The 24,865-nt window shown below is 48.4% G+C and overlaps 1 protein-coding gene across 1 annotated transcript in view; it reads right to left on the bottom strand.

Annotated features, from left to right (window-relative positions):
- Positions 1-16,336, bottom strand: part of LOC133359199 (adhesion G protein-coupled receptor L2-like) — a 203,544-nt gene extending 187,208 nt beyond the window's left edge. Inside the window, 1 exon segment of the mRNA XM_061577626.1 lies at positions 16,266-16,336. The gene's annotated coding sequence lies outside the window, so the exon portion shown is untranslated.
- Between the last annotated feature and the right edge of the window lie 8,529 nt (positions 16,337-24,865).

Raw genomic sequence — 24,865 nt, 5'->3', positions numbered from 1 at the left:
ATATGAATCCTTGCAGTCACGAAAGCTTCAAATCTAGAATCATCATCACTGTCACAAGCATGCGCGTGACCGCCTCCACCATTAAGGGCTTGAACGATTCAGGGACAATATCTAATTGCGGATTTTTGCTGACAGATTGCGATTCAATTTTTTTTTAAAGGCAAGCTTCAGTTCAATATTCACTGTGTCACGGATTTAAAACGTGTGATGGGAGCATTAGCACATGGTACCGTCAAAATATGAACTGCTCTATAAATTCGAATGCAAGGATGCGAACTTAAAAGATATTAATTGCTTCCCACACGCATTTATTAAAATGTCTTAATTGAAATAAAACAATCAAATATAGAACAATTGTTAAGTTAAATAAAAAAAGTTATAATAAGGAATAAAACAATTATAATAGGAAAGTAATCGGACTTTTAAAATCGCAAAAAATCGCAGCCTTTGCGATTTGATAATCGCATTCGTTTCATATATCGATTAATCGATTTGAAATCGATTCATCGTTCAGCCCTCGTTTCTAGCCAATTAGTAAGGTTACAAACCTTACTAATTGGCTGTGTCGGGTGATGGTGGCGGGTTTAACGACACATTTATATTTACGCGATCTAACCCAAACAAACCCAATATGATTGATGCGCATTATACTGAACCTCCCAAGTTGCTTAACCCCATCCCTGTCACGCAATTCCTCGCATTCCCCGCGTTCGCTGGGAGACCAGAAGCTTCGTTTACAGTTGCTTCGTGAAAGTTTGCAGACTCTCTGACCAAAAGACAAAGATCCCCCCCCCCCCCCCCGTTATGGCCCTTAACAGATGCTGGGGCAAGTGCTGTGAGCGGAGTAGCACCTATCACAGGCACACGAGGGGGGTGTGGGTGGCCAGCACCACGCCCGGCCGCCTTTGTCTCCTCCCAGTGGCGATGTTTTCACATCACACTCATTTGAGGCTGAGTCTACCTAGGGGAAGAGGCCCAGGACCGGTTCTGATAATTGTCACCGGTGTTGGCCGTGAGCGGGAATCGAACTCGGGGCCACACCGCTCCCCACCATGACAACGTAAAGTTACGTAACCAATTGTGGGTTGTGACAATGGCTTCCAACGGTCCGGTTAGCTTGGAAGAGTTTAGATCTTAAGTTTTCGTGACTGCAACGTTCCATACTCGTTGGTTCTTTCGGTAAAGTCACGTAGGTATAAAATAAAAGGAAAAACTTTTTTTTATTAAAAAAAATATTTTCTGATTCTTTTTAATAAAAAAAAAATAAGCAATTTTTATTTTAATTTTATTTTATACCTACGTGACTTTACAGAAAGAACCAAAGAGCAATTTGGAAGAGTAGGCTAAATTACCCTCTGGACGGGTTTCCCTGGAGAGAGTCTGCAGACTCTCTGACCAAAAGACAAAGATCCCCCCCCCCCCCCGTTATGGCCCTTAACAGATGCTGGGGCAAGTGCTGTGAGCGGAGTAGCACCTATCACAGGCACACGAGGGGGGTGTGGGTGGCCAGCACCACGCCCGGCCGCCTTTGTCTCCCCGAGTGGCGATGTTCACGCACCGCACCAGGCACTCGCTTTGAGGCCGAGTCGCCCTAGGGGAGGCCCAGCAACTCGGGGTCCGTAGCGTGGAGGGTGTCAACACCGCTACTAACATCGCCACAGTTTCCACCATCGCTAGAATTCATCACACAAAGCGACGTGCAAATTTGCAACGTTGCCATAAAACATCATCGCAACAGCTGACGTCTGCATCGCCATCACCAAGCACCACCACTAACAACAAACCCAGCACCACCTGGCACTACCACCACCACCACCGCTGTCTGTCGTCGTCAGAATCTGCAAACATCATCATCACCACCAACACAATCATCACCACCAATACAATCATTCCATCATCTTCACCACCACCACATCATCATCATCATCATCACCAAAACTGTCATCTCCATCACCGTCACATTTCATCCTGTATCATCATCATCGTCATCACCACCAGTACAATCATCACCATCATCATCACCACCACATCATCATCACCACCAGTACAATCATTCCATCATCTTCACCACCACTACCACATCATCATCACCAAAACTATCATCTCCACCACCACCAGTACAATCATTACCATCATCATCACCACCAGTACAATCACCATCATCTTCACCACCACTACCACATCATCATCACCAAAACTATCATCTCCACCACCACCAGTACAATCATCACCATCATCATCACCACCACATCATCATCACCACCAGTACAATCACCATCATCTTCACCACCACTACCACATCATCATCACCAAAACTATCATCTCCACCACCACCAGTACAATCATCACCATCATCATCATCACCACCACATCATCATCATCACCACCAGTACAATCACCATCATCTTCACCACCACCACAATTACTGTGGTCATCACCACGGTGACACCATCATCAACACCATCATCGCCACTGGTCACACAAAGACGCACCCACACAATGCAATCATAACCACACACGCAAATTCAATCAACAAATGTACACAAATACAAAGATCCCACCATATAGCCTTCATATATTGCTGGAGCAAGTGCTATCAGCGAGCATCTATTAAGGTTGGAACAGCACACGATGGGGTGGGTGGCCAGCACCACGGCCGCCTTTGTCTCCCCAGTGGCGATACATTTTTTTACGCACCAGGTACTCATTTGATGCCGAGTCGACCTAGGGGGAGGCCCCGGGACCGGTTCAGATAATCGTCACCGATGTTGGCCATGAGCGGGAATCGAACTCGGGTCGACGGCTTCGTAGCACGGCGCGCTAACCACTACGCCACCGCTCCCCATTCACACGTGCACACGAAGACAAAGATCCCCCGTATAGCCTGTAACAGACTGTAGGGGCAAGTGCTGTTAGCGAGCACCTATAAAGGCCGGCACGGCACACGAGGTGGGGGTGGGTGGCCAACACGACGTCCGGCCGCCTTTGTCTCCCCAGTGGCGATGTTTACACACTCACTTGAGGCCGAGTCGACCTAGGGGAGGCCCAGGACCGGTTCAGATAATCGTCACCGATGTTGGCCGTGGAGCGGGAATCGAACTCGGGTCGACAGCTTCGTAGCGCAGCGTAGCGCTAACCGATACACCACCGCTCCCCGCACACACACACACACACACGTACACACACACACACGTGCACACGCACACACACACACGTACGCACACACATGTGCTGGAGAATACAGGCGGGCAGGACTTGCCCCTCTCTAACCAACCACGTCCATCGCCACAGGAAGCCGTGATCGGAATTTAAACTCCGAGTGCATTTTTTTTGGGGGGTGGTGGTGGTGGGGGTTGGGGAGCTCAATTTATTAATTATTTCCCTTTATTCCTTTTTTTTCACTTTCATGGCTCGCATCAGTATGCGTCACCTATAGCCTAGTGGACACTGACAAAAGATCCCACCCCGTATATAGCCTTCACCGGACGGCTGGGGCAAGTGCTGTCAGCGAGCGCCTATCAAAGGCCGGCGCCAGTACACCAGGGTGTGGGGGGGGGAGTGGGTGATAAGTACCCCACGACCGACCGCCTTTGTTTCCCCCCCCCCTCCCCCCACCGCTGATATTTACACACTGCATATTCGAAGTGTCCGGGTTCGTTGCGGAGCGCGCTAACCTTTGCGCCACCGCTCTCCCCTCGACCCACAGACACACACACACGCACCAACACAGACGTCAAAAAACTACAGCAACAGCAGAAAATAGCGGCAAGCTGCATTGCCCACTTAATGCTAAGAGACAGGATGACATCTGTGAGATTCCTAGCGTTCTGTGTTACTGCCTAGAGCTCACCGGGGCAGACAGAAGGCGCGCCTGTAAGATTTCTTGTCGTAGGTTCAGCGTTAATACGAAGCGCTCGTACAGCCAGGCTAAGGCATGTTTACGATTAGAACGGTTCAATGTTAATGCCCGAGGCTCATGGCACAGACTGCGACACCTCCAGGAACCTCAGGGTCCAATGTTAGCATCTGAAACTCGGTACGGCCACACTAAGACACATTTAGGATTCTTAGGGTGACATGTTAATATCTGAAACTCGGGTCGGACAAAGTTAGACACATTTAGGATTTCGATTTAAAGCTTTCGTGACTGCAGGGATTCATCTTCTTGGTTTTTTCGGTAAAGTCACGTAGAATGGAAATAATAACATAATAAAAATAAAACATAATAAAATAATTCTCACGACGGACCTGCTCTCCACCTGAGGACGGCTGCATGCGTTGTGGCCGAAACGTCGTCGAGAATTATTTCATCATGTTTTATTTTTTATTATTTTATTATTTCCATTCTACGTGACTTTACCGAAAGAACCAAGAAGACATTTAGTATTCTCAGGGTGAAATGTTTACACCTGAAACTCGGTACGGCCAAACTAAGACACATTTAAGATTCTCAGGGTCAATTGTTAGCATCTGAAATTCGGACGACCAAACTAAGACACCTTTAGGATTCTTTGGGTCAAATGTTTATATCTGAAACTCGGGTCGGACAAAGTTAGACACATTTTGTATTCTCAGGGTTCAATGTTTACACCTGAGACTCGGGTCGGACAAAGTTAGACACATTTAGGATTCTCAGGCTGAAATGTTTACATCTGAAATTCGGGACGGACAAAGTTAGACACATTTAGGATTCTTAGAGTCAAATGTTAACATCTGAAATTCGGACGACCAAACTAAGACACATTTAGGATTCTCAGGGTCCAATTCTTACATCTGAAACTCGGGTCGGACAAACATAGACACCTTTAGAATTCTCAGGGTGAAATGTTAATCCGTGAAACTCAGGACGGCCAAACTAGGACACCTTAAAGATGCTCAGGGTTCAATGTTCATACAGTATCTGAAACTCGGGACAGCCAGACTGAGAGATCTCGAGTATTAAATTTCGATTTAAAGCTTTCGTGACTGCAGGGATTCATCTTCTTGGTTCTTTCGGTAAAGTCACGTAGAATGGAAATAATAAAATAATAAAAAGAAAACAATAAAATTTCGATTTGAAGCTTTCGTGACTGCAGGGATTCATCTTCTTGGTTCTTTCGGTAAAGTCACGTAGAATGGAAATAATAAAATAATAAACATAAAACATAATAAAATAATTCTCACGACGTTTCGGCCACAACGCAAGCAGCCGTCTTCGACAGACCTGTTCTTCGCCTGAGGACGGCTGCTTGCGTTGTGGCCGAAACGTCGTGAGAATTGTATTTTATTATGTTTAATTTGTATTATTTTATTATTTCCATTCTACGTGACTTTACCGAAAGAACCAAGAAGATGAATCTCGAGTATTGTTCGGCTTCATAATTTCACTCCTCCTGACAAACCCACTGGCAAGAAACGTCGCAATTGTCGTATCGTACAGGAGCAGCAGCCACCACCCCCCCCCACGTTGCATCACATTAAGTTCCTCGGCCTCCCAAATTGAAATTGAAACCGAACACACACGTACGTACACACGTCTGCGGCATAAATACTGCAGGCGCGCGTTTAAATATTCATGACGTGAAGATATTTATATTTTCGAAAATAAAGACACAAAAAATACCATGCATAAAATATCGTAATGAATAAGTGAAGCGGCGTGCAGCGCAGACATACAGGAGATAGATCAATTAAGAAGTGCATTATTAAACACAAGAAATCATTATGGCTGTGTGGGTGTCTCTCTCTAGGGGGGTCATAATGGCTGTGTCGGACACACCAGAGCCGTTGCTGCTGAAAACCTGAGTTCAAGCCCGAGGTCTGGGCCTCTCTCCGAGTTGTTTCCGAGGATCCGGGGTCAAACCCTGTGTCTGTTTTTCTCTCTCTCTCTAGGGGTACATCATGGCTGTGTCGCAGTTACCGAGTTAACACATTCCTGCGGAGGGAGCTGGTAGGAACGTTGGGTTGCTGCTCGGTCAATGGCCAGGGTCAACGGCGGCGTGGTGTATTCCGCAAATATGGCCGACTGTGAGGGCGGGCACAAGCCGGTGTGAGTAGGTTAAACGTTGAGTTTTATAAGGGCACCACGGGGTGACCAGCCCCTTCCCACCCCTCCCACCCCCCACCCAGCCCCTCCCCACCCAGCCCCTCCCCACCCTCCCCTCCCCACCCAGCCCCACCCTCCCTACCCAGCCCCTCCCCACCCTCCCCACCCAGCCCCTGCCTCCCCACCCAGCCCCTCCCTGCACGACGGACGGACGGACACAATAATCCCCTGTGGGCTGGTGTAACCAGGTGGTTCCTACCAGTAATACATCTAAATATCTGGGTTCAAGCTCACGAACAGGTTATCTTTCTGACGTTTCAAAATGTCTGTGTCAGGACACACTAAACCAGCACTGTCAAAGAACGCGTGGGTTCAAGCCCCTAGTCCTGGCTCTGGGTGTCTCTTTATTTCTCTTTCTTAACGCGTTCGTAATGGCCAAGTCAGGCTATTGAGCCAGTATGTCTGAAATCCTTGCATTCAATCTCTGTGTCTGCCACGAGGTTCACAATGTCCGTGTCAGTTCACGGCACCAGAGGAAGGTGGCTGAACTTACCGCGACTGCTAAAACTGCTTGGCAGAGAAACTCAGGTTCGATTCCCATCTCTGCAGTCATCAGTGAATTGTATCCAAAATATATACGACACGGCCGGACGATGCCAATGATAACGGTTACTCATCAGCATATTTCGCATCATCATAATCAGCCGTGATCAATTGCACTGCTGGATGAAGGCCTCCCACCTCTACCGTGTCGGTCACCGGGCTCGATTGGCCATACTTCACCAAGCTGGCCAGTGTGGGTTGATGAACGAACACGTAAAAACACGAACGCTACTTCTAATAAATCATCATAACAATGATGATGATGACGGCGGCAATTAGTGCACCAAAGATAAACAGGAGGAGTGCAATGCGAGGCGCGTGCGTGCGCTCCCGCGTTTCTGTAAACTGTTTGCACAGTGTATAATTATGCGTTTGTAGATTCAATTACCATTTAAGCGGGGTTGTTGTAATTCGTTTGCCAAGAGTGAGCGAACGGAGCGTGGTGCGCGCGCACTCTCATCGTCGTTACGCGGAGGAGATGGGCAGAATTCAGAGATGGCGGCGGTGGCGATGATGATCGGTGCTTTCATTTTTGTGTTTTTTCTAAACCATCGCTCTTAATGGTTTCGTTTCCCTCTCCCCTACCCGCCGCCAACAATTTTGTCGCCATCGGTGTCGCGAGGCAAAAACAATCCGTTCGGATGCATGCATGTTGAACTTCTTTCGGTAAACCCAGCTTAAATATACGCTGCCAAGCTTGGTGGTGTGTCATTCAGACGCTGTCTTTCCGACAGACCTGTTCTTCACCTGAGGACGGCTGCTTGCGTTGTGGCCGAAACGTCGTGAGAATTGTATTTTATTATGTTTTATTTTTATTATTCTATTATTTCCCTTCTACGTGACTTTACCGAAAGAACCAAGAAGATATGTTGGAACTTCTTTCGCACGTAGCCAACCGTGCTAATCGTAGAGCAGTGTGACCCCCTTACGTGTTGAATTGCCCCACGGAAGTGGATTTCACAGAGCTACTTCTGAAATTCCCTTCAAGCGACCTGTGCTTTTTAAAAACATTTATTATACATACCCTTATAGTAATAGGTTTTTATCCCTTTCAACTGGTACAAAAACTGACACCTTTATACAAGGCATCAGTGTTTGCAATAACCACAACACAAGCAGTCAAAATGCAAACAAAAAAGAAACAACTCTGATGATGATATGATATGCCCCTGTCCTTGAAGTTGATTGGTCCACACCCGAGACAGCTTTTCTTAGAGCCTAGTCTCCATTGGTGTTGGACCAGATGACTATATTACTATATTACCATATTTTGCCACTGGTAAAGGAGGTGTCATAGTATACACACCCTTGTTAGAATTTTCCCGGAATTTTACCACTAATTGTGCAATCGGTGTCACATCACGAAACGAACGATCCATTCGGATCTCTGGCAGAGCAGTGTGGCGCTTCCGTGTCGAATAGGCCCCACGGAAGTGGATTTCACAGAGCTACTTCTGAGATAACCTTCAAGTGGACACCGTTCCACACAGAAAGGGGCAGCACTTTCCCACTGAATGCCATATTCGCCTCCGATAGGCAAGGTTGGCTACGTACAGTGCGAAAGACGTTCAACACACAATACATAATAGTCAAGCCAATTTTCTTTTTAATTCTCAGAAGCTGGAATTTCACCAGATTTCGTGCAAACCATCAAGCCTACGACACTCGATAACGTGCTTTAATGAAACCGGGCTTTGAACCTAGGACCTCTTCCACAGTCGTGCCGTGTACAATATGTGTCTACTAGACCACCCTGGTTACCCTTGCAAATGAGATGTTCCATCTCAAGATTTTCCAGGTGGACTATTTACATAAATAAATGCCACATTTATCTGGTACGGATATTTCTCACCGCTACCTTACCCGAGCGAACAGGCCTCTTACTAGGCGCTCGCTATCAAATGAAATAAAAATTAATAAAAAAAAAAATTATAAAAAATCACGACGTTACGGAGGCAACACAAGTCTCCGTCATCAGGTGGGACCGTCACAGTACCAGATTTGCTGTATCCCACCTGATGACGGAGACTTGTGTTGCCTCCGAAACGTCGCGATTTTTTATCATTTTATTTTTTATTAATTTTAATTACATTTTTTACCTACGTGACTTTACCGAAAAAACTAAGAGTATGAATCCTTGCAGTCACGAAAGCTTCAAATCTAGAACTCGCTATCAACACAAGTCACCACAGGACACACAGAGCTGAATGGTGGCGTTTGTGTTTGGCTCCTTGTGTGTGTGTATATATAGGGAAGATAAAGGAGTGTGTGGTGCATTTTACATATATATTAAAGGTCAAAAATGATCAAATGGGCCATTATTAGTAAGGACAGATGAATATTGTTTTGGTGTAAGAGTCATCCATCACATACACACGTGACGGAGCACGGCGGCCAATGCCTTTGACTCCGCCATGCCTCCCCATTGCTTGCTTGTGCCAGATCGCCATAGCTGCTGGACAGTCAACACCTGACCTTCAAGGACCGCTCTTACAGTCACCCCAGTACACGTACAATGTTGCGCCAACGTTGCGCATGTAGCTGCAACTGTTGGACCAACGTTGGCGTGACATTGGTCCAAACATTTTATGTTTACTGGGTCATCACCACCACCAGTTCCTCCATCTGGCTTTAGGACTTCCCCTTGCTACACAGTTCAACTAAAAACTCAACTATTTTTTTATTTTATTTTACCAGCTAAGGCCCAGTGGGCTGTGTAGTTCTTTTTCGAAGCGACCTGGCCACAAATGATAGCTCAACAAAGTGGCTTATCGTCGCGTGGAAATGTATAGCAGCCAAATAATGTAAACGCGCGTCGATTCTAAATGTGGAGGGGAAAACCCTGAGGACCCGGAGAAAAATCCACGCGACCATGGCGAGAGAGACACGCAAACTCCAAATATACAGTAGCAGGCATCGTCAGGGTCGGGATCGAACCCACGACACCTCCTGCATACCAGGCGAGGTAGTTAAAATTTCTTAGCCACCGTGGCACCCCACCACGGAAAAGGAGAAATGAGTGGGAAGAGAAACGTGAAAGAATGATAAATATGAGGACGAGCAATGGAAGGTGCAGGTAAAAACGACAGCATAGAGTCAGGAAAGACGAGGATAGCGAGGATGAAGCTACATCAGGGCCTCAACGCTGCTACGTGGAGGAGTGGGAGGAGAGGGTGGCTAGGAGATTTTAACTACCTCGCCTTGAATACAGGAGGTCGTTGGTTTGATCCCGACCCCGAGTTTGCACGTTCTCCACGTGGCCACGAGAATTTTTTTCTTCCGGGTTTCCTCTCCAAATTTAGAATCAACATGCATTTTTCGATTTAAAGCTTTCGTGACTGCAGGGATTCATCTTCTTGGTTCTTTCGGTAAAGTCACGTAGAAAGGAAATAATAAAATGATAAAAATAAAACATGATAAAATACAATTCTCACGACGTTTCGGCCACAACGCAAGCAGCCGTCCTCATGTGAAGAACAGGGCTGTCATTCGGACGCTGTCATTCTGACAGCCCTGTTCTTCACCTGAGGACGGCTGCTTGCGTTGTGGCCGAAACGTCGTGAGAATTTTATTTTATTACGTTTTATTTTTATTTTATTATTTCCCTTCTACGTGACCTAGAAGATCAACATGCATTTCTTGAGTATTTGGCAGCTGTACATTTCCACGTGATAATAAGCCACTTTGTTGAGCCATCGTTTGTGGCCAGGTCGCTTCTGAAAAAATTGCTTTAGACACTAAGTGGGCCCTGACCTGGTAATATAAAAGTGTAGTTGAGTTACTTTATTCGGGGGGGGGGGGGTGGCTTCAGCCGATTTAGATCAAAGAGATAAAGTCACTCGGTTTACGAACGGCTTGAGTCGAGTTAGATATACAGATGTTGATGGGATGCCACCATGTCGGAATATAAGCAGGTTTGGATCCTGGATAGTGCTTGGATAGAGATACGCGAAACTATGCAAAAAAAACTATTTGTATTTTTCGATTTAAAGCGTTCGTGACTGCAGGGATTCATCTTCTTGGTTCTTTCGGTAAAGTCATGTAGAATGGAAATAATAAAATAATACAAATAAAACATAATAAAATAATTCTCACGACGTTTCGGCCACAACGCAAGCAGCCGTCCTCAGGTGGAGAACAGGTCTGTCGAGAAGACAGCGTCTGTCGTGAAGACAGGTCTGTCGAGAAGACAGAGTCCCTGATGCCTGCTGCTGTATATTCTTCTCGACAGACCTGTTCTCCACCTGAGGACGGCTGCTTGCGTTGTGGCCGAAACGTCGTGAGAATTATTTCATTATGTTTTATTTGTATTTTACCAAGTAAGGCCCAACTGCGCTACACAGCTCTTTTTCAGAAGCGACCTGGTCACAAATGACAGCTCGGCAAAGTGAATGATTACCACGTGGAAACGTACAGGAGCCCAATACACTCCAAAACGCACGACGTTGACTCTAAATGTGGAGGGAAAAACCGGAGGACCCGGAGAAAATTTCACGCGACCACGGAGAGAAAGAGAGAGAGACACCGCAAAAACTCCAAATATACAGCAGGCGTCAGGGTTGGGATCGAACCCACGACCTCCTGCATACCAGGCGAGGTCGTTAACATCTCCTAGCCACCGTGATGATGATGATGATGAGAAAGAGACACTGCAGACTCCAAATATACAGCAGGCGTCAGGGTCTAGATCGAACCCACGACCTCCTGCATATCAGGCGAGGTAGTTAACATCTCCTAGCCACCGTGATGATGATGATGAGAGAAAGAGACACCCAGACTCCAAATATACAGCAGACGTCAGGGTCTGGATCGAACCCATGACCTCCTGCATACCAGACGAGGTAGTTAACATCTCCTAGCCACCGTGATGATGATGATGAGAGAGAGAGACACTGCAGACTCCAAATATACAGCAGGCGTCAGGGTCTGGATCGAACCCACGACCTCCTGCATACCAGGCGAGGTAGTTAACATCTCCTAGCCACCGTGATGATGATGATGAGAGAAAGAGACACGCAAACTCCAAATATACAGCAGGCGTCAGGGTCTGGATCGAACCCACGGCCTCCTGTATACCAGGCGAGGTAGTTATATTCAGATTCCAAAGAACACAGGATGAGATGTTATTATCCTTTGTGCAAGCACTTCCAAGAGTTCATGAACAGTGAGCCTGGTGAAATTTGGGGAGCGCATCGTCAGTAGTGAACCTTTGGGTCCTAGGGTGTTTCGGCCTTTCATACTATACACCCTCCCCAAAGGCGGCCAGCGACAGGGTGATCAATCCTACGCTTGCGTCCCATTCCCAATTAGTCATAGGAGTTGCCTTGTTGTTGATAGCCAACATCCCATGGGACTATGCATGGCAGGGGCGTCCTCATCCCTGAGTCAAGCATTGTTGACTGCATACCTCCTGGCCCTCTCACTTTGGGGCCCAGCTGGGGTCTTTCCTCTTCATCCAGAGCCACTGACTGCTGCCTTCTGCCGCCTCCGATACAGCTCTGATTGCCGAACGCTGGCTCTGGCCCTTAATTCCCAGGTCTCTAAGCAGTCTGGTTGTAGATGTTGCCACAAAACCTCTGCAGCCCACCTCCACTGGTCGGACTTCTGTGTTCCAGCCATGATGCCGTGCTTCAGCAGCTAGATCGGCATAGCGCAGATGTTTTCGCTCATAAGCCTCATCTACTGAGTCCTCCCAGGGTACTGTGAGCTCAATGATGAAGACCTTCTTGAGCGAACGGGACCAGAGCACCATGTCAGGTCTTAGGGTGGTGGTTGCGATCTCCGGAGGAAACACAAGTTGCCGGCCAATGTCAGCTAGCATTTTCCAGTCGCGGGCCAAGCGCAGCTGGTCTCGCTCTATTGGTGTAGAGCCGCTCTTTGGTGGTTTAGCCCCTTCGCGGACAAAGGTCGTCCGTAAGGGGTGTGATGCTGCTGGGGGTGGTAGGGAGTTGGTGGCAGTTCGCTTGTCCTCCAGGGCGGATGCAAGGTTTTTAAGGACTTGGTTGTGACGCCAAGTGTAGCGTCCTTGGGTGAGGCTTGTTTTACACCCTGTGAGAATGTGCCTGAGGTTGGCTGGCATGGAACAGAGGGCACAGTCCGGATCTTCACCATACCATTGGTGAAGATTAACTGGTGTTGGAAGGACGTCATATGTTGCTCTGATGGAAAAGCTCAACCGCCTCGCTTCCATGGCCCACAGATCCTTCCAGCTGATCTTCCTCTTCTCCACACTGTCCCATCGAGTCCACTGTCCCTCTTTGGCAAGAGAGACTGCCTTGGCCCACCTTGCAGCCTCCTCCTGATGGCGTACTTCCTGCACTACCATCTTCCGCCGCTCTGGTGCATTGGCCTTACTCCAAGCAGCACGGCTAGTTAGTCCAAAGCCTCCTCTCCCTTGCTGAACATGACCCACAATGTCAGCATGTCTGAGGGCTGCTGTTGCCTCCTGGACTGCTTTTCCTGGCCTCCATTTGCGCCCAGTTGCCAAGGTCGGCGCGTTGTTGCTCACCACTGGGTCTCGAGATTCATTCAGTGTCATCTGGAGCCTGGTTTTTGCACACTTGAATTCCTCGGTTAGACTGGTGAGGGGCAGCTTGAGGACACCATCTCCACCGTGATGATGATGATGAGAGAGAGACACGCAGACTCCAAATATACAGCAGCAGGCATCAGGGTCTGGATCGAACCCACGACCTCCTGCCACCATGACGAAAGCTAAAGCAGCTTTGAGCATGAAAAGTGCTTGGATGGAATGGCTGGCACACAACCGTGTGTAGTACAACAACGGCGGTGCATATAACTCGATAAAGGCTGCAAGAGAGAGCACGGTTTTTTCTTGTACTGTACTTCTATGGCTCCAACGTCTTAAGTTACCCGGCCCTTCTACCGAGCCGCATTGACCAGCGTGGTGAAGTATGGTCAAATAAATCCCAACTGAATCCAGCAGTGGATTGGCGAAATGTGGAGGTGACCTGATGCCCCAATTGACTCACGTTTATTTATCCTGGCGAGGTGGAAAAACCCGCAGACTTTTGCGAATTGGGTGGGGGGGAAACCATTTGTTTGCGAGCACCTATTATGGCTTGCGATAGCCACACGCGTACACACACATGCGCAAAGGCAAAGCTCCCCCGTGTAGCCTTGGCAGACTGTTGGGGCAAGTGCTGTTAGCGAGCGAGCAGCACCTATGAAGGCCGGCACTGTGTTACCACGAGGTGGGGTGGGTGGCCAGCACCACCTACACCACCACGCCCGACCGCCTTTGTCTCCCCCAGTGGCGATGTTTACGCATCGCACCACATCACGTACTCATTTGAGGCTGAGTTGATCTAGGGGATGCCCAGGACCACGGTTCAGACCGCATGCTTCGAGCGCTACCCATCACCACACACATGTGCACATATACTTACACACACAACACATTTATACAAACGCACGTATCCCACGTACCGTGTTTATATGACCATCACGCATTCAAATATACGCACCGATATACATACAATCGCGTGTACACACACACACAATCACAATCTTTATTCATACTGGAGGAGGAATCCGATCAGCTAAAAAGCTCTTGTTCACAAGCACACGTGTTAAAAAAAAAACACGCACAAAGCACACACAAATATATTACACAAAGGTTTCCATTCATATATATAGACAAATATTATACAAAGACAAAGATCCCTGGTTATAGGCATGCAGAATATAGATCGTACGGGCAAATGTTTGTTAGACGGCACGCGTTTTTTTTAAAGGTTATAAAACAAAAGATAGCACAAAGACAAAGGTCCCCCGTGTAGCACCCACAGACTTGTTGGGGCAAGGGTGCTGTTAGCAGCAGCAACAGCAGCAGCTATGAAGGCTGTGGGGTTGGCCAGCACCACCCCCGGGTATAGGCTCTAGAGGCTGTTGGGGGTGGGGGGCAAATGATGTTAGCGAGCACCTATTAAGGTTATAACTGTCCTGTATATATATATTCACAAAGACACACACAGCGACATATTTACACAAAGACAAAGATGCCCCCCGTGTAGCCTTAAGATCGTGTTGAGCCAAGTGCTGTTTGCGAGCGCCTATTAAGTCCAGAACGGCACACGACGCGTTTGGGGTGACCAACACCACGCCCGGCCGCCTTTGTCTCCCCAGTACCCCCCACCCAACGTGTATAGATACAAACGAATATCAACATTCACCATTCATCACGCACTCGCATTCATTAAACACACACACAGATGCAGTCTATACAACGGGCTGTACGTGCGGGCACAGGTAAAGATTCTGAACGTTGTTTCAGAATGCTTCTTTCAACATCACCGATTGTAACATCACCGAAGATATCGCACACACACAGACACAGACAGACACGAAGCAGCAGTGGACATCAACTCAATAGAATTCCACAATCCGTAACAACATGCCGTGTAATGTTCCGTAAGTCGAGGATGTAGACTTGCTACACGTGCTGCAATGTGTGTCCACGCAACGGTTGACATCACTCGTTCGCATTGTACACGATCTGTGATACAGTCTATAATATAGACTGCATGTACTATAGACAAAACATCCGTGATACAGTCTATAATGTAGACTACATGTAATATAACCAATACATCTGTGGTAGTCTATAATCTAGACTGCATCTACTATAGCCAATACATATATGATACAGTCTATAATGTAGACTGCATCTACTATAACCAACACGATATGTTATACAGTCTATAATGTAGACTGCATCTACTATAGCCAATACATCTGTGATACAGTCTATAATGTAGACTACATGTACTATAGACAACACATATATGATACAGTCTATAACGTAGACTGCATGTACTATAACCAATACATCTATGCTACAGTCTATAATATAGACTGCATGTACTATAGACATTACATCTGTGATACAGTCTATAATGTAGACTACTTGTACTATAACCAACACATCTGCGATACAGTCTATAATCTAGACTGCATGTACTATAGCCAATACTTCTGTGATACAGTCTATAATGTAGACTGTATGTACTATAGCCAATACATCTGTGATACAGTCTATAATGTAGACTGTATGTGCTATAACCAACCCGATCTGTGATACAGTCTACAATGTAGACTACATCTACTATAACCAATACATATGTGATACAGTCTATACTCTAGACTGCATCTACTATAGCCAATACATCTGTGATACAGTCTATAATGTAGACTGCATCAACTATAACCAACACATCTATGGTACAGTCTATAATATAGACTGCATGTACTATAGCCTATACATCTGTGATTGTCTATAATGTAGACTGCATGTCTTATAGCCAACACATCTATGATACAGTCTATAATCTAGACTGCATGTCCTATAACCAACACATCTGTGATACAGTCTATAATCTAGACTGCATGTTCCATGTCCAACAACAGTAGCCATCACTCAACTCGCATTACGCACACGATCTGTAAGAACGCAAGTCGAGAATACATCCTGCGCGTTGCCAACAAGAACAAGAAGAACAACGCGTCGCTTGCTATAGCATTACACACGAGCTTGTCAATCAATACAGTCTATAATGTAGACTGCACGTGTGGTAGAACACGGTGTGTGTACAACAACGGGGGATGCCGGACCCACCTGCGTTTTGTCGGGACTCGCTTGAGAGAGAAGCTTTTTAAATCACGGACACGAGAGAGAGACGACTCCCCCCCCGCCACCACCACCACCAACCCACCCCACCACGCTTGATTCTTCACACACACACACGGGTGTTCTAAGATAAAGATGTTATTCCTTGGGTGATCTCAGAATTGCCCGAAACCCGTAAATGATAACGACAACAACAACAACGACGATGATCAATCTATTCCTAAATAGCGATTTAAAGCAATCGTCGTCGAGTTCGTGACTGTTGTTGAATTCGTTTGCAGACTCCCTCGGCTTCACTTGCCCGCCTCTCTGGCCGTCTGTCTCTGTCTGTGTGGTGGTGGTGGAGGAGGAGGTGGAGGAGGAGGAGAGATGGAGAGAGACGGGGGAGGGGAGAATGGTGTTGGTGGTGAGGAGGAGGGGGCAGTGCGCGTGTGTGAGAGATGGAGAGGGGATGGAGGTGGGGGAGATTGGGAGGAGTGGCGTGGAGGGGCGGTAGAAGGAATGGAGATGGAGGGTGGTTGGGTGGTGGTGGTGGTGATGGTGGTGGTGGTAGGGGGTGGGGAGGAAGGCGAGAGAGAGGAGAGAATGGGGGGAGAGATTGAGAGGAGCAGTGACGGATGGGAAAATATGGAGGTGGTGGTGGAGGAGGAGAGGAGGAGGGGGGTGGGGGGGAGAGCAAGAATCAGAATCTTTATTTAGACCGCAGGAAATCCGATGAGCTGTAAAGCTCTTTATCATAGGTGTCTAAGTAAGGGGCGGGTCATAACGTTACAACAACAATTACCAAAAAAAAAATCGACAGCAGTGCAAAGTATAGGAAATGTAAATCAATAACTGTTTTTAAAAAAATTCTATAATAAAACTAAACTATTTAATTAAATTAATTTAATTTATTATTTTATCTTTATACGTGACTTTACCGAAAGAACCAAGAAGATGAATCCCTGCAGTCACGAAAGCTTTAAATCGAAAGGTAAGTAGGTGGTTTCGGGGGTGGGAGTGGGGGGTTATAGGATAGATTGTGGGGAGGATAGATGAATTTGTAAAATGTTGAGATGGGGGAGAGGGAAGAGATGGAAGATGGAGTGGGAGATGTGAACGAAGCATTTACTAGAGACGGGATATGGAGGGTAGAGGGCGGGGAGATGATGGTGTGTGTGGTGGAGTGATAGAAATCAGATAGAGGAGAGAAAAGAGTTGGGGGGGGGGGAGTGAGAGATGTGAAGAGAGAGGCGGAGGAGAGATGAGGATGGCAGAGGTTGCAACCTGGTACCCGATACCCGTACCCTACCCGATACCCGTTTGCGACCCTGGTGCGGCCGGGTACGGGTACGGGTAGACCGTGAGTCACTGGTGAGTCACCGTTTGTCACTCATTTCCCAACGTCTTGTCTCTTCTCACAATTCAAGTTCCCAGAATCAACCCACCCGCGCCTGCAACATGGCTTCATCCCAGAGGTCGCAATCAGGTACCCGATACCCGTACCCTACCCGATACCCGGCCGGGTACGTTACGGGTACGGCCGGGTACGGGTACCCGTTTTCCACCCTGGTGCGGCCGGGTACGGGTAAGGAATCAAACCCCGTTTGCGACCTCTGGAGGATGGGAAGATCGGAGAGGATGGGGAGGGAAAGGTGGCAGGGGGAGGCTGTTGCCGGTAACGCGAGTTCAGTCCAGATGTCCAAAACCCGGGGTTTCATCTCAGCCACTCGCACGCTCCTTCCCCTCCCCTCTATTCATGAACGGCTAGCGGAGGGCTTTTGTGAATCTCTCACTCCCACCCCCCTTTCTCTCCCGTTTCTCTTCTGTCTCTCTCTCTCTCCTCCCCTCTCCCCCACCACCAACCCCCATTCTGTCCCACCCCTCCCCTCCTTAGACTCAAAGAAAGGAAGACTTTGCTTCGCTGCACCAAAACCGCTTTTTTTTGGCTCAAATGTTCAGTTTAGAGTGGTGCTTGTGTGTCTGTGTGTGTCTGTCTGTCTGTTTGTGTCGCTAAGTGTGTCTGTCTGTGTTTATTTGTCCGTGTGTGTGTCTGTGTGTCTAGTGTCTGTATGTGTGTCTGTGTGTGTGTCTATGTGTCCGTATGTGTCTGTCTGTGTGTGTCGCTACGTGTGTCTGTCTGTGTTTATTTGTCCGTGTTTATGTCTGTGTGTCTGTGTGTCTAGTGTCTGTATGTGTGTCTGTGTGTGTCTATGTGTCCGTATGTGTCTGTGTGTGTCTGTATGTGTGTGTCGCTAAGTGTGTCTGTGTTTATTTGTCCGTGTGTGTCTGTGTGTCCGTATGTGTGTGTGTCCGTATGTGTGTGTGTCTGTCTGTGTGTGTCGCTAAGTGTGTCTGTCTGTGTTTATTTGTCCGTGTGTGTGTCTTTGTGTCTGTGTGTCCGTATGTGTTTGTGTCTGTGTGTTTGTCTGTGTGTGTCGCTAAGTGTGTCTGTCTGTGTTTCTTTGTCCGTGTGTGTGTCTTTGTGTCTATTGTCTCGCGTCCGTATGTGTGTGTGTCCGTATGTGTGTGTGTCTAGTGTCTGTATGTGTGTGTGTCCGTATGTGTGTGTGTCTGCCTGTGTCTGTCTGTGTGTAGGTGCTCGCTAACAGCACTTGCCCCTACAGTCTGTTCAGGCTATACGGGGGATCTTTTTTTGTTTGTGTGTGTAGCTAAGTGTGTCTGTCTGTGTTTCTTTGTCCGTATGTGTGTCTGTGTGTGTGTGTGTGTCTAGTGTCTGTATGTGTGTGTTTGTGTGTCCGTATGTGTGTCTCTGTGTGTCTGTGTGTCCGTATGTGTGTCTGAGTGTCCGTATGTGTGTGTCTGTGTGTCTTTGTGTGTGTCTGTGTGTGTTTGTGTATCCGTATGTGTGTGTCTGTACAGTATATGTGTCTGCGTGTGTGTGTGTCTGTGTGTCCGTATGTATGTCTGTGTGTGTGTGTCTGTGTGTCCGTATGTGTGTGTCTGTGTGTCTTTGTGTGTGTGTCTGTGTGTCCGTATGTGTGTCTGTGTGTCTGTACAGTATATGTGTGTCTGTGTGTGTGTCTGTGTGTGTGTCTGTACGTGTGTCTGTGTGTCCGTATGTGTCTACGTGTGTCTGTACAGTATATGTGTCTGCGTGTCCGTCTGTGTGTCTGTATGTGTGTCTGTGTGTCCGTATGTGTCTACGTGTGTCTGTGTGTCCGTATGTATCTATGCATCCGTGTGTGTGTGTCTGTGTGTCTGTATGTGTGTCTGTGTGTCCGTATGTGTCTACGTGTGTCTGTACAATATATGTGTCTGTATGTGTGTCTGTGTGTTTGTGTGTATGTGTGTCCGTATGTGTCTACGTGTGTCTGTGTGTCCGTATGTATCTATGCATCCGTGTGTGTGTGTGTGTTTGCGCGTGTCTTTGTTTTTCTTTGTCTGTGCTGTGTGTGTGTGTGGCGCAGTGGTTAACGCACTGCGCTACGATACCCTCCTAAGGCCACCGACATCAGTAACGATTCTCCGAATCGGTCCTGGGCATCCCCTAGGTTGACTCAGCCTCAAATGAATACATCGTTGCGATGTCTAATCATCGCCACTAGGGAGACGAAGGCGGCCGGGCGTGGTAGCTGGCCACCAACCACATATGTATGTGGACTTCTTTCGCACCGTACGTAGCCGACCGTGCCAATCGTAGCCAAACTCAAGTGTTGCCACAGGTGCTCGCTAACGGCACTTGCCCCAACAGCCTGTTAAGGCTATACGGTGGATCTTTGTCTTTGTGTGTTTCTGTTGCGTGTGTGCATTGAGGTGTGGATGTGTGCGCGCGTGTGTGGGGAACCGTGCATTCGTATTCTATATAGGCAGTATACATTGTCGGTGTGTGTATTGGTATAGATCTGCGTGTGTGTGTGTGTGTTGTGGATGCCTGTGGTTATGTAAATGTGGAACGGATGGCGGAGTGGTTAGCGAACCCGAGTTCGATTCCCGTTTACAACAAATAACCGGTCCTGGGCCTCCCCTATGTCGACTTACACGGTGAGGTCCATACACACCCAGGGCCGGATTTAAGATTTGTAGGGCTCCTGGGCAACAGTTACTGTGAGCCCCCCCCCCCCCAGTAATATAAAAAATTAACCCGTAAAAACAAAGTTTTTCACTATAAATCCTTTATATGCGTGGCGGCTAGAGTCCTCTCGTCCTTTGGCTTGAGATGGCTGCCACCTATGGGTCAGATGATTGTCTGCCAGCATTAAGCAATTGGTAATTAAATAGTTTTTTTCTTTTCCCTAAACAGTGTAAAATTTTAGGAAAATGAATTGTCACGCAGAACGAGTCTGTGTGGAAAATGTCAGGTCGATTGGATCACGGGAAGTGGGTTAAAAAACGACCGAAAGATGTGCACGGTCGTAAGCAAGCAAGCAAGCAAGCGAACTTAATATAAAGGATTTAAAAAAAAAATTTAAAGAAAAATAAAAGTATTTTTTTACAAGGCTAACAACAAATTAAATTCAGCATTCACAAACGAAATCACTTTTCACTTCAATCTCTCAAGGCCCTCCAGCTAGCTACAGCCCATAAAGCCCCCCCCCCCCCCGATGCCTTAATCCGGCCCTGTACACATCACACACTGGGGGAGACAAAGGCGGCCGGGCGTGGTTCTAGCCACACCACACCGCTTCTTTCTGTGCCGTGCCGGCATTCATAGGCGCTCGCTAACAACACTCATCCCAACGGCGCGTTGGTATCTCGAAGTAGTGCTGCTGGTGGTGGGGGGGGGGGGTCTTTTCTTTGTCTTTGTGGGTGTGTGCCACACCGTGGCGAGCACAGGTGGTGCATCTGCCAGCCGGTCAACCTGCGTAGCACCTCGGTGTGACCGCCCCCCACCCACCTCCTCCTCCCGAGCAACGAGCCTCAAGGGTGAACTCAGCCGGGCATAGGCGCTGTTGTGTTGTGTGATTGTGTGTGTGTGTAGGTGTCCGTGTGTTTCTGGACACATTCCCATCAGTGAGCTCCTCCGGCAGGCGAGGCTGCGTTGCCTGGGTCACGTAGCCCGCATGCCCAGCCACCGCATGCTCCGAGCAGCTTCTGTTTGTCCGGATGAGAGGGGGTGAAATGGTCACGGCACGGGCTGGAGAAGAGATGGACTGACGTGGTGCAGAAGAATGTGGAGCTGAGATGCCAATGACCGGTACCAGCGGTGTCAAGATCTGCCCCCCGTGGAGGAGGCTCATGAAGGACGCCACTGGGCAGTTGGAGAAAATCGCCCCCCCCCCCCAACAACCAAGGAGGGAGATGCAATGCTCACAACAACGAGTGGATTAACAGTATTAGTCGGAGCCAACGCTGCAAGTTGGCACAGGACGGAGCGCAGGTGGTGGCATCTGCCGGTCATCTCAGTCAGTCGACCCACGGCAGGACCTGGTGTCTGTCCGGTGACTTCCTTCCGGCGAGCCTTCGACACTTCGCGTGGGCTCAAAGTGCACCTAACCTGGCACAAGCGCCGTGTGTCGACGTCACCGCCACTTAGTGGCGGCTGTTGTTGGTTTATGGGTGGGTCGGTGTCTGTGTGTGTGTGGGTCCTTGGGTGGAAGCGCGCACGCGCGTGTGTGTGGATGGAGTGCGGGGGATGGGGGCGAGTATGTGTGTGTGGGTCTTGTGTGTTGGGAGTGTGTGTGTGTGGGAGTGTGTGGGAGTGTGTGTGTGTGGGTCTTGTGTGTTGGGAGTGTGTGTGTGGGAGTGTGTGTGTGTGGGAGTGTGTATGTGGGAGTGTGTGGGTGGAAGTGTGTGGGTTGGGAGTGTGTGTGTGTGTGTGGGAGTGAGTGTGTGTGTGTGGGAGTGAGTGTGTGGGTCTTGCGGTTTGGGAGTTTGTGTGTGTGGGAGTGTGTGTGGGAGTGTGTGTGTGGGTCTTGTGTGTTGGGAGTGTTTGTGTGGGAGTGTGTGGGTTGGGAGTGTGTGTGTGTGGGTCTTGCGGTTTGGGAGTTTGTGTGTGTGGGAGTGTGTGTGGGAGTGTGTGTGTGGGAGTGTGTGTGTGTGGGTCTTGTGTGTTGGGAGTGTGTGGGAGTGTGTGTGTGTGGGAGTGTGTGTGTGGGGGAGTGTGTGTGTGTGGGAGTGTGTGTGTGTGGGTCTTACGTGTTGGGAGTGTGTGGGAGTGTGTGTGTAGGAGTGTGTGTGTGTGGGAGTGTGTGTGTGTGTGTGGGAGTGTGTGTGTGGGAGTGTGTGTGTGGAAGTGTGTGGGTTGGGAGTGTGTGTGTGAGTGTGTGTGTGGGAGTGTGTGTGTGTGGGAGTGTGTGTGGGTCTTGCGGTTTGGGAGTTTGTATGTGTGGGAGTGTGTGTGGGAGTGTGTGTGTGGGAGTGTGTGTGTGTGGGAGTGTGTGTATGTGTGGGTCTTGCGTGGTGGGAGTGTGTGTGTGCATGTATGTATCTGGGGGGGGGAGCGGTGGTGCAGTGGTTAGCGCTACGCTGCGCTACGAACCCGGGCCACCCAAGTTCGATTCCCCGCTCACGGTCAACACCGGTGACGATTATCTCAACTGTTCCTGGGGCCTCCACTAGGTCGACTCAGCCTCAAATAAGTACCTGGTTCTGTGTGTAAACATCGTCACTGGGGGAGACAAAGGCGGCCGAGCGCGGTCTTCATAGGTGCTCGCTAACAGCACTTGCCCCAATCATCTGTAAATGCTGAACGAGGGATCGTTGTCTTCGAGGGGGCGGTGGCATCGTGGTTAGCCCACTGGATTCAGTTCCCACACGTGGCCGACAGCAGTAAGAGAGTGTTATTTAACCCGCTCCCTGATGACAGTGATGATGACGATTGATAATGATGATGATGGTGGTGGTGCTGCTGGTGATGGTATTGATGACAGCGATTATCAGTGGCGGCTATCAGGACCGCTAAGGTCGAACCGGGGGGGAGGGGGGGCTGGTCAAATCAGCCTAAAACGAGGAGAACCTGGCGTGGAATCTGAACATCAGCACTGGGGAGACAAATCGGGCGAGGCGCGGTGCCATCCACACCACCCTTTAGTGCGCCGTGATGTCCTTAATAGGTGCTCGCTAATTGCCACTCATTGTCCTAGTCTTAGGTTTTTTCGGTAAAGTCACGTAGGTAAAGCCGCACCACCTCTACATAATGATAGGCTCAGTCAACCATTCTACACAACAAAGACTCATTTCCTGGCAGCGATTTCAGCCGCATCATCTCTTAACAAAAAAAGGCTCAGTCCCTTTTACACGCACCTTTACATCATCCGCACCTAGTTTACACAACAAAGGCCCATTCCTAACAGCGTGCTTTAGCCGCACCGGACCTCACAATAATAATATCCAGGGCCCACCTTGGCTCCTCCCACCCTCAACCAGTATATATACAAATATACTGTGTTCTTGGAATTTCTCTCACTTGATACAGCTATCGTGCTGTGACGGTTCCACCTGAAGACGGAAGCTTGTGTTGCCTCCGAAACGTCGTGATTTTTATTTTATTTTTATTTTACTTTTATTAATTTAAAATTTTTACCTACGTGACTTTACCGAAAAAAACCTAAGAATATGAATCCTTGCAGTCACGAAAGCTTCAAATCTAGAACTCATTGTCCTGCCTGTGTGTGCAGCTGCTTGTGCATAATCGCAAGATGAGGCCTTCATCCAGCAGTGGATTGTCCACGGATGTTTGATGATGGTGGTGGCAAAGGCGCCAGCCCTGAAACGACTCGCTCACGCCGCTGTTGGCGGAAGAGCCTTCGCTCGAGGTGAGCTCTGGGCGGGTACTTGGTCTACTCTTCCACGCTGGCCAGAGGCCTTGGAGGAGATGCGCCGAACGGCACTTTGCCCCACCACTGCTGTGTGGACGCAGCATGGGACGGTGAAGAATTTAATAAAAATGCTTTTTAATATATCAGATATCTGCAGGAGAGATCTCTCTCCAGGGAAACCCGTCCAGAGGGTAATTTAGCCTACTCTTCCAAATTGCTCTTTGGTTCTTTCGGTAAAGTCACGTAGGTATAAAATAAAATAAAAATACAAATTGTTAAAAAAAATGATTAAAAAGAATCCGAAAATATATTTTTTTATTTTTATAAAAAAAAATGTCCTTTTATTTTATACCTACGTGACTTTACCGAAAGAACCGACGAGTATGGAACATCGCAGTCACGAAAACTTAAGATCTAAACTCTTCCAAGCTGACCGGACCGCTGGAAGCAATTGTCCCAACCCACAATTGGTTATGTTACTGTACGTTGTTGTACGTTCTGTACGTTGTCATGGTGGGGAGCGGTGGCCCCGAGTTCGATTCCCGCTCACGGCCAACACCGGTGACAATTATCAGAACCGGTCCTGGGCCTCCTCCCCTAGGTCGACTCAGACTCAAATGAGTGTGATGTAAAATAATCGCCACTGGGGGAGACAAAGGCGGCCGGGCGTGGTGCTGGCCACCCACACCCCCCTCGTGTGCCTGTGATAGGTGCTACTCCGCTCACAGCACTTGCCCCAGCATCTGTTAAGGGCCATAACGGGGGGGGGGGGGGGGGGATCTTTGTCTTTTGGTCAGAGAGTCTGCAGACTTTCACGAAGCAACTGTAAACGAAGCTTCTGGTCTCCCAGCGAACGCGGGGAATGCGAGGAATTGCGTGACAGGGATG

Source organism: Lethenteron reissneri, chromosome 64, assembly GCF_015708825.2.
Source record: "Lethenteron reissneri isolate LAM-NWPU_2019-01 chromosome 64, ASM1570882v1, whole genome shotgun sequence".
Lineage (NCBI taxonomy): Eukaryota > Metazoa > Chordata > Hyperoartia > Petromyzontiformes > Petromyzontidae > Lethenteron > Lethenteron reissneri.
The sequence above is the reverse complement of the archived record's forward strand: the minus strand, read 5'-3'. Positions and strand labels throughout refer to the sequence as shown.